Source organism: Amblyomma mixtum, chromosome 3 (assembly GCF_055824585.1).
Source record: "Amblyomma mixtum isolate Tamu chromosome 3, ASM5582458v1, whole genome shotgun sequence".
In the NCBI taxonomy this organism is placed as follows: domain Eukaryota; kingdom Metazoa; phylum Arthropoda; class Arachnida; order Ixodida; family Ixodidae; genus Amblyomma; species Amblyomma mixtum.
The window spans coordinates 46,051,022-46,059,981 of record NC_143014.1 but is presented as its reverse complement, the minus strand read 5'-3'; the positions used below and the strand labels follow the sequence as shown (position 1 = coordinate 46,059,981).

At 45.7% G+C, this 8,960-nt stretch overlaps 1 pseudogene; it reads right to left on the bottom strand.

Moving 5' to 3' along the window:
- Positions 1 to 1,572: 1,572 nt before the first annotated feature.
- On the bottom strand, positions 1,573 to 8,504 carry LOC149350024 (uncharacterized; annotated as a pseudogene).
- Positions 8,505 to 8,960: the final 456 nt, after the last annotated feature.

The window sequence follows — 8,960 nt, the reverse complement described above, 5'->3', positions numbered from 1 at the left end:
ATTGAATACAGCCAAACAGCAATTTTTTTCTCACACCGCATCACAGCCGCTCGCACGGCCAATTTCTACCGCCGAGATTCGCCAAGAGCGTACTAAAAGCAATGGTTGGCCATAGCAGGGTGCGGCATTGGCCGTAGCAGCGGAGAACTCCACCTGAGGTCACTGCAGAGAGCAGCAGTGACGCGGGGGGGGGGGGGGGGGGGGGGGGGGTTGCAGTGCAGTTCAGTGCAGTGCTGTTGTGTATTATGCAAGCCAGAAGATGCATGACTGTTAACTTTTGATATACGACACAATAAAATATATTATGGCAATGGCCGAAAAATAAGACAGATTCAGCGTGTAGTAGTTGCCCAGTCTTTCCAGTCGAAGGCAGCGCTACCGGCGGCGTGTCAGCGCAGGAGCTCTCATTTTCGGCACGGTGGGCTGCCACTCTAGTTCGCATGCAAGCCACGCTGCAAGCAATGGCCTCACTATCGCCACTAGCGGCAGAAAGTGTCAAATCTTTGTTAATTTCCTAAAGCTATGCTTTTCAACAACACTTTATTGGATTCAGATTTTAAAATAAATTTGGAAATGAACAAAATGTTCATAATACTATCTGTTGCCTTTTAACGTATTCGAGAGAAGAGAAAGGGTTGATACAAGAGTGCACCTAGTGCGCACTGTTCGTCTTCGGAAATGGAGAGACAGATAGAGCCTGAAAGAGAAGACACGCCTTTGACGCGCCCGAAAAGGCGTGTCAAACAGCTAGCGGCGAGTGTGCGGATAGATAGCAGAGAAGTCACGATTTCGCGATTGCTGACATGGCGCTGATAACTTCAGGTAGCGCTGCGGCCTGGTATTGTGCTGTGTATTGTGTTTGAAGTGTGAAACAGGCGCGCAGGGTGCGCTTGTATCGCCTTTACGTGGCTTTATCTCTACATTTTATTGTCCGCTGCCTGCGCACGTTCCGCGCTATCTTCGTTCACTGACTGCCGTCATCGCAAACTCGGATGAAACTCGGGCGAGCGCCAAACTCGGGCCTTCCGGCATAGCGCCCCAGGTCGGAAGATGGGTGCAATTCTTCATTACCGCAAAATAAATCTTGCCCCCATCGCACCATCCACCCATTCCCATCATTTCCAGCTTCCGTTCAAATTGTTCTCTATTTTGGCAGAGAATGCAAGGTTCATCGAAACTTTGACTGGAGCATGTAGACTCCCTCCAGCGCAAAGCAGTGACCACAAAGTGACTTGTGTTGTAAAAATACGTATATTTATTTGCAAATAAATACCGGATGATCTGACTAGGAGCACGTCGGCTACTATATATGAAACAGATTCTGAGAGAATGGTTCTTGGTCGCAATAAATAACGTGCAACAATGACGGACGAAGCACAGTCAATAAATAGGGTACGAATGCACCCGCGCCGAGTGAGGTGAAGAAACCATCACGGGCCGGCCCTGTCCGGCCAGGATGGAGACAGCAGGAGGCGCGACGGCCTCTCGTGCCGCCGCCGGGCGAGTCGAGGTACTACGGTGCGTTTGCGTGCAGAGCGGGGTCGCTTGTCCATCTCCAGGCGGCGCACTGCATCACCGAATGTGGTCGTACTAGGATCGGCACTCGCACTCGGTGTGGTTGTCGAAGGCCAGCCGCTCGTCCTCCTTTTTGCGGAGCTCCCCGCTGTCATGCAGCTCGAACACATGGAACCAGCGCTGCACCTGTTGGATGGCCTTGGGCTGGCAGTGCTGGTCCTCGTGGACGCAGCAGCCGGTGTACGGGGCACACCAGTGCACCACGGTGCAGTGTGGCACGTAGCGCTGCAGAAACACACGCAATAAAAACGGAGGTGGTGGTTAGGCAAGCCATGCACTCTCGTGCAGTGACAAGCGCATGTTTCAGGTGAAATGGCGACCGCGTTTTGGAGACCCACGGCGGGGCCCCCCGCGTCTCTGTCACTGACGGCGCCGCAGTGGAGTACACATTAGCGCACTGAAACTACAAAGTTGGTGTCGCTCTCCGACCGCTTCTGGAAATAGACGTTGACAATGAATCAAGGAAAGGAAGGCGAAAAATCGCATCTATGTTGCGAAACACCCTCACATTCTTTTTTATTTTGTATTTGAAATCTTAGGTAGCAAATGCTACTAATTCCTTCTTTTGCGCTGTTGCGAAGAACTGGGAATTGACATATTACATAACTGGGAAATAAATATACTGATACGAAGTCAGAATATATGTATTCAGTGCCTATATAGCTATTCTCTACTATCCAGGCGCTTTAGCAAGTGCACGAGTTAGAGACCCTCATAAAAAAAAAAGAAAAAAAACCCTTGATGCATTTGATAGCTTTAAGTTCGGTCGATGAATTCAACTTCAACGTAAAATTCAAAACGTAATATTTGCCACCAAAGAGGTGGATCATTACGTCTTGTCAAGAAAGAAGTTAAAAAAGCAAACGTGAGAAAGGAAATTAAACATTTGCCCCAGATCGATATGCATACGCGCTTTCATTATTGGACTCGGTAGCTGTGTGTCAGCACAGACTACTAATCCTCTGCTTTTCGCAATGAAGGTGTTTACCCTCGCCCTGAAACTGCTTTTCGCCGCTCTACCGTCTGCCTCCTGTTCATCAGTGTCTAAGGCCGCCCTGAAGTATCATGAAAAAGACTGTGTTCATCCGCCTGCCCCATCACCATTGCTACACCATCAGTTGCCCTCATCGCCGCCAGAGTACGTCATCCTGGACCATCAGTGGCCAGCCCCATCGCCAGGAACATCAGCATCCGATAATCCTATCAGGCATATAAAGCCCGTGCTGTCATCGCCACCGCTCTGCGGGCTCGGTAGCTGTGTGTCAGAAAAGACTACTAATCCTCTGCTTTTTCGCAATGCAGGTTAGTAACAAGTTTTCCCTATTTGCTAAAAAAAACAGTAACTACTTTTTAATGCAGCTGCCGATCACTCAGGGCTGCTGTAGTATTGTTGCCGAGTGTTCATGTGTTCTCTGTTTTCTTTTACTATTGTCAGGCGATGTCTAAACTAACCCAGGCCCCGGCCGTTACGACTGCATACTTTCCGGGCAAGCTAATTTCCGATCTACAGGACATTAAAGATGAACTTAAAACTTTCGAAACAACCTTGACCGACTTAAACAAGCGCATGGACACCCTAGAATCACACTACGCCACACTTTCTACTCTCCATTCGGAAATAGACGCCCTGAAAACTTTGAACACCAAACTTACCTGCAAGATCGACAAACTTGAAGCCCGCATGGACGATGCAGGAAATCACTCTCACAGTAACAATCTCATATTTTACAATAATCCTGACACTAACCCCACTGAAACGTATGCAGACTCGGAAGAAAGAGTCATTCTTCATTGCTCCACTCAACTAGATTTTGCCATCGAACCCAATCTAATCGAGCGTGCTCACCACCTCGGGCGCCACTCAACTTATCGCACTAAGCCAATCATCGTTAAATTCACCTAATCGAAAACTAAAGAAAGTATCCATTCATTAGGTACTAAGCTTAAAGGCACCCACTACAGTATTGGCGAAGACTTCTCCCTTCCCGTTCGTAACGCCCGCAAACATCTTGTAGCCTTTGCCAAATCAGTATCCGATAAGTTCTCTTTGCGCTTCAAAACATTACATATTGGTTCCAAACGCTACATATTCCATTAATCATCACAAATAGTAAAAGAAATAGCAACCATCTCAGCACCTATCAACAGATCGTTCGAAGCATGTACAACAAGAAGCACTTTCATTGTCAGCAGTCTTTACTAACGTGCGAAGTTTCATTCCAAGCGCGGCATTGTTTCCCATATTTATCTGCTAGCAACATATTAGTCTTGACGGAAACGTGGCTAAACAGTGATATTTATGATAGTGAAGTCCTTGCTGACTTGCCTAATTTCAGTGTTTTTCGCAAAGATCGCCCAGATCGAAGGGGAGGAGGGGTACTGATTGCAGCAGCTCGGGATCTATCATGCTCAGCCGTTCACCTTTCATCAGATATAGAAATATGGGTTTTATGCCACGCTTCACCTAAATCAGTTGTGATTGGCGTTTGCTACAGGCCTCCTAGCAGCCCAGACTTCCCTCGAAAACTTAATAACGCATTAAATGAAAGTAAAGCTAAGCCCCCTGACACCTGCACTCTCCTATTCGGAGATTTCAATTTTCCGACTATTGACGGGCATAATCTAACCGCTACAGGTAATAAGGATGCTAATGAATTTCTAGAAGTCTGCCTGAATTTTAACCTCGTTCAAACTATATCCGAACCAACCCGTGTAACCGAAGACTGCGCTAATATCCTAGACCTAATATTAACGAATAATCCTGAATGCGTTCATTCAACCACGCATCTACCAGGCGTCAGCGATCACCACGTCATACATGCCGACTTCACGGTTAAACCATCTTTACGCGCAACAACTAAACGAACTATCCGACTGTACGATAAAGGAAACTATACAGCAATAAATAATGAACTTCGCACATTTTTACCAGGATTTCAATCCAGCTTTCATCAAAGATCCATCCATGATAACTGGTCCTTGTTTAAGAGGAGAATCGAGGGTTTGGTCGACAGGTTTATTCCTAACATATATATACGAAATAACCCTCAAAACCCATGGTTTACAAATACACTCAAACGTCTTGAAAATAAAAAGAAGCGTCTTTTCCGATCGGCCAAGTTGCTTCCTAGTTAGAACGCTTGGAACAAATATTATGCAGCCGAAAAAATTTATTTATCAAGTATTCGAGAAGCCAAACGCACTTTTTTTTAACTCCGATCTGCCTATAATGTTGTCAACTAACCCCCGTAGGCTCTGGCAAGTCATTAACCCCCAGCACACACGCACTGTTTCCCTCACCGATGCCTCGGGTGCAACTGTCTGTGAAACTGAATGCGCCAACATGTTCAACACAGCCTTTTCATCCGTGTTTACTAATGAAACATATCCGACAGTTCCTCCAAACCCTCTAGTTATTCAAGATACTATGGCTCGTCTTATATTTTCTTCTGCAGGGATTTTGTCACTAATAGAAAACATTAAAATATCATCCTCTGCTGGAATTGACAATATCAACGCTAAAATACTGATTAATACCAAAGATATATGTTCATCTCTGTTTAGCTTGTTATTCGCTCAGTTACTCTTCACAGGTCAACTGCCCATAGACTGGAAAAATGGGAAGGTCGTTCCAGTCTACAAATCAGGTAACAAGAACTCGCCGCTTAATTACCGCCCCATCTCTCTAACTAGTATTCCCCGCAAAATCATGGAACACGTCATCTATACCCACATCATGACATTCCTTGATTCCAATAACTTTTTCCATCCTGCTCGGCACTGGTTTCGCCGGGGTTACTCCTGCGGGACCCAACTTGCCACATTCATTCATGATCTGCATGCTAACCTTGATTCTAATCTACAGACTGACATCATTTCTCTAGATTTTGCCAAAGCCTTTGAGAAAGTACCCCATAAACGCCTGCTGATAAAACTTTCTCGATTAAATTTGAACCCTCATCTTTTGAAGTGGATTCAAGATTTTTTTTACTAATCGTTCGCAGTTTGTCTCCGCTAACAATAAGAACTCTAACTCACTCTTAGTACCGTCGGGCGTCATACAGCGATCTTGGCTTGACCCACTACTGTTTCTCATATACATTAATGATTTGCCTTCAAACATAACATCTAACATACGCATGTTCAATGACGACTGTGTACTTTATCGTGCTATTTTCACCACTGCTGACCAATCTTCTCTCCAGAATGATCTTAATGCTGTTCAGGAGTGGTGTAATAAAGGGCTAATGGAACTTAACCCACGTAAGTGTAATCTTTTGTCCATTAGCCGTCGCCGTAATCCTCTAACCTTCTCTTACGGAATATCTGAAGTTCCCGTACAACTAGTTAAGTCATACAAGTATCTAGGCATAAATATTTATTGCGATCTTTCTTGGAGCCTGCATGTTACTAATATAATATCGTCAGCAAACAAGACGTTAGGTTTCCTAAAGCGCCATCTTTATCATGCTCCCCATCATGTCAAGTTATTAGCTTATAAATCATTCGTCAGGTCCAAACTAGAATTTGCGTCGGCCATCTGGAATTCTAATCAAGCATATCTCATCAATGTCCTCGAATCTGTTCAGAATCGCGCTGCTCGTTTCATTCATTCATCCTACTCTTGTGACATCAGTTTTCCGTCCTTAAAAACAGCATCCGGTTTGTCACCCTTAGCGCTTCGCCGTCGCATTGCCAGCATGTCTTTATTTCACAAATTCTTCCACAGCCTTATGCACATCGCACCTTATATTCTTCCACCCGCACGCATATCTCACCGCACCAGCCATCACCAACAAGTTGCCCGTCCACGCCCACGCACCGTCACTTTTCTAATCACTTCTTTCCTCGTGCAGCCGCAGACTGGAACGGCCTTCCAAACAACGTTGCCATCATCACTTGCCCAAGTCTTTTCACTGATAATGTAGAAATTTTCCTGTTACTGTGAATATGTATTTTATTCTTGCCACCCCTTATGTAACACCCCTTTTAAGGGGCCTTTAACGTAATAAAATGAAATTAAATGAAATTTGCGAAACGAAAAAACTGCTCCACGATTTCTCATGTACTTCAGATCACTATATACAGTCTTTGTCAAAAGTAACCAGGCTGCATGGTTTGCTTCTCATTCGTCCAGTAGTGCCCTCACGGCTTCCCTAAAGATCAAAAAGTTCTTTGAAGGTGAGAACAGGGATTCTCCTCACCATACAGAGATTTAGAGCTTGAGGGCTGGCATAACAGCTTTCATATACGACTGAGAAGAAAAACATGCAGCCTGGTTACTTTTGACAAAGGCTGTACCTGCCTGTTTCGATAGTTTGCAACCTAGTATAATCCGCATGAAAACAAGATACACCCTGAAAAAATTTTGCGGCATGCCTCCGCGTTTCTTCCTCCCCCATAACTATTCCATCTAACCTTACTGTCTTCATTTCTAATTACTTTCATTCCTCTTCATGTTGTAATAATTACATCTCTATATCTGTTTCTATATCTGTATGTTTTTCTCTGGGCTAAATTTTTTTGCCAAGTTGATTACAACGTCTCCATTTTCCTTTTTTTGCCAATGTTCGCTTTCTGCCAGGCGCAGCTACTCAAATATCTCGAGGCTTGGGTAGCCCTGATTTATGGTGTATGAGAATTGACATGAATAAAAGTTCTATCTATCTATCTATCTATCTATCTATCTATCTATCTATCTATCTATCTATCTATCTATCTATCTATCTATCTATCTATCTATCTATCTATCTATCTATCTATCTATCTATCTATCTATCTATCTATCTATCTATCTATCTATCTATCTATCTATCTATCTATCTATCTATCTATCTATCTATCTATCTATCTATCTATCTACCTACCTACCTACCTATCTATCTATCTATCTATCTATCTATCTATCTATCTATCTATCTATCTATCTATCTATCTATCTATCTATCTATCTATCTATCTATCTATCTATCTATCTATCTATCTATCTATCTATCTATCTATCTATCTATCTATCTATCTATCTATCTATCTATCTATCTATCTATCTATCTATCTATCTATCTATCTATCTATCTATCTATCTATCTATCTATCTATCTATCTATCTATCTATCTGTCTATCTGTCTGTCTGTCTGTCTGTCTGTCTGTCTGTCTGTCTGTCTGTCTGTCTGTCTGTCTGTCTGTCTGTCTATCTATCTATCTATCTATCTATCAATCTATCTATCTATCTATCTATCTATCTATCTATCTATCTATCTATCTATCTATCTATCTATCTATCTATCTATCTATCTATCTATCTATCTATCTATCTATCTATCTATCTATCTATCTATCTATCTATCTATCTATCTGCCTGCCTGCCTGCCTGCCTGCCTGCCTGCCTGCCTGCCTGCCTGCCTGCCTGCCTGCCTGCCCGCCTGCCTGCCTGCCTGCCCGCCCGCCCGTCCGCCCGCCAGCCAGCCCGCCCGCCTGCCTGCCTGCCTGTCTGTCTGTCTGTCTGTCTGTCTGTCTGTCTGTCTGTCTGTCTGTCTGTCTGTCTGTCTGTCTGTCTGTCTGTCTAATCTTTGCCTGCAGCTATGCGGGGAATAAAATTCAAACAATAAACTTTCACCTCCCCCTCTTCTATGTGCGAAGTTGCCTAGCAATAAATGAAGCAGTGACAGGCTCGCAATGCAAACTATCCCGGTAGGGCACTCACTTTGGACTTGTTTGGGTAGATCTCCTGGACGCAGATGGTCCTCTGCTGGGGAAGACTGCAGTTCGCCTTTAGCCGCACCATCTCGAGGTGCTGACTGGCGTTCCCGGATTGGGCGTTGCCGTGTGCCTGGCGCGGCAGGCACAGTCCCACGGCGAAGCACGTGCACAAGACGAGCAGTGCGGTCCAGGCGAGTCCCCTCGCCACACGTTCGTGTTCGCTGGCCATGGCTATTGGCGGTGGGGCAAGTGCGGCTTGCGAGCGACGGTCGCTGAATGGTGAACCACCGGGCGCCCATGATGGTTATATGCACTCGGCACTCCTGCGGCACGACTGCTTTGCCGCCGAGGGCCCGCCGACGCGCGGCGTCTTCCACCCCGTGTGATCAGGATCCGGGGGAAGCACCAATAAGAGAGGCGTCCGCCTGGGCCATGCCAAGGAAGCCACTTTTCCGAGACGCAAGGATTGATTCCCTATCCGCTCTGCCGCGTGGCCGTGCGCTTCGGACGTCCGCATCTTCCGCGTCCGCCCGCCGCGCGGCCTTATTTGTGGGGAGAGCCCAGTGCGCGACGCTTCCGGAGCGTTCGCCTTCGCACAAGGCGGGAAGCTCCGATCTGCTCGGCATGTGAGAAAGCGTGAGCGAACTGCCAGAAAAAGGCGTGCTGAGTAGCGAGGGGGCCCTGC